This window comes from Octodon degus, unplaced genomic scaffold, assembly GCF_000260255.1.
Source record: "Octodon degus isolate 3935 unplaced genomic scaffold, OctDeg1.0 scaffold00063, whole genome shotgun sequence".
Classification (NCBI taxonomy): Eukaryota; Metazoa; Chordata; class Mammalia; order Rodentia; family Octodontidae; genus Octodon; species Octodon degus.
The window spans coordinates 439,445-440,907 of NW_004524639.1; positions in this window are offsets into that span (position 1 = coordinate 439,445).

The following is a 1,463-nucleotide window of genomic DNA, read 5'->3' on the forward strand; positions in this document are numbered from 1 at the left end:
CTAAAACTATGTGATCTTTAACAAATCAAAACATAGTCTAACTAGAATGACAAACTTGTCTATGGAATTTTTTCTTATGTAAACTAATTATGGGTAATATGTAAAAAAAAGGCAATAAAGTGATGAAAAATAAATACTGGGATTAAAATCAAGCCTGGTTGGACATTAAATATTCAATGACTTTTATGCCGCAAAGCTCAAGGAAATCTCTTTTCTTATTATGCTTTTGTGTTTCCAGTTTGCGCAGAATGAGTTACCTCTTCTTGAGTCTCTTCAGCTTTGTTTTAGCGATTCCTAAAGCCAAAAGGAAGAGCAAGAAATAACTGCAGATGGTCACATTCTGTCATGTCCCACTCCACTGTCATCATTGTGTTTTTGTTTTTGTTTTGGTGCCGGGGATTGAACTCAGGACCCTGCGCTTGCCAGGCCAGCGCTTATTCTACTGAGCCATCTCCCCGGCCCGTTTGGTTTTTTGTTTTTGTTTCATCATTTTGAGTCTCCTGAGGACAGCACACCAACCCAGAGTGGAGCGAGTGTAGCACAGGGTGAGAGATGCATGCACGAGCCACACACACACGCACACGCACATGCAGACACACACGCACTCCACAGTCTCTTTCACTGGAGTCTAACAGATGGGAGACTATGGGAAGGTGTAAGCATTTTCCAACCCGAGTAGTGTTTGGTTTTCTCTGAGAACAAAGATGTTGGGTGTTAGCTCTCCGAATCTAAAAGTATCGCTGCTACTGAACATTGCCCAGGGCTCAAGGTGCACCTTTTGCTTTGTGAAATTTCAATTTTCGTTCATGTTGGAGTAATACTGTCATTTTCTCAGTTCAAAATACCAGGAACTCTTCTAAATGCTTGAAGTCTATTACTTTATGTAATCCATTTAGCAATTTCATGATGGGAAACTTCATTCTTACAGTTTTGTTTTAAAGTATCATGAGTGGTTTCTGATGGCTTCCCTTCCTGACGATGAGACGCACCTGTGTAGCACAAAGAAGAAACAAGGAAGCACACCTATGAGAAGAAAGAATACAAGAAAAGGGGAAAATCTTTAATTTTTTTTAAAAAGTCATACACCCCTCTACAAATCCTAGATAAAAGAGCGGTACAAATTGACATATGTTATAAACTCTGATTCTAGGTAGCCAACATAACTTCAAAACAGTCATGAAATAATCTTTTATGTGAGCCTAGTATTCCTCTAAGGGTATAAAAAGGGAAGAGAGGATGGTGAAATTATATATGACCTTCAGACAAGAAAATCACATACAGGGTGTGATTGATAAATCTGGTGATTTTCAATTGAAAAATTATTTAATAAAAATACATTACTATTAATACCCCATCAGGATGCGCCTCCTTGCTCCAAACACACACATTGCATTTTTCTTGCCACTTTCTAAAGTTCTTTTGAAAATCTTTCCTGTCTTTGGTTGTATTTTTATGGTTGCCTT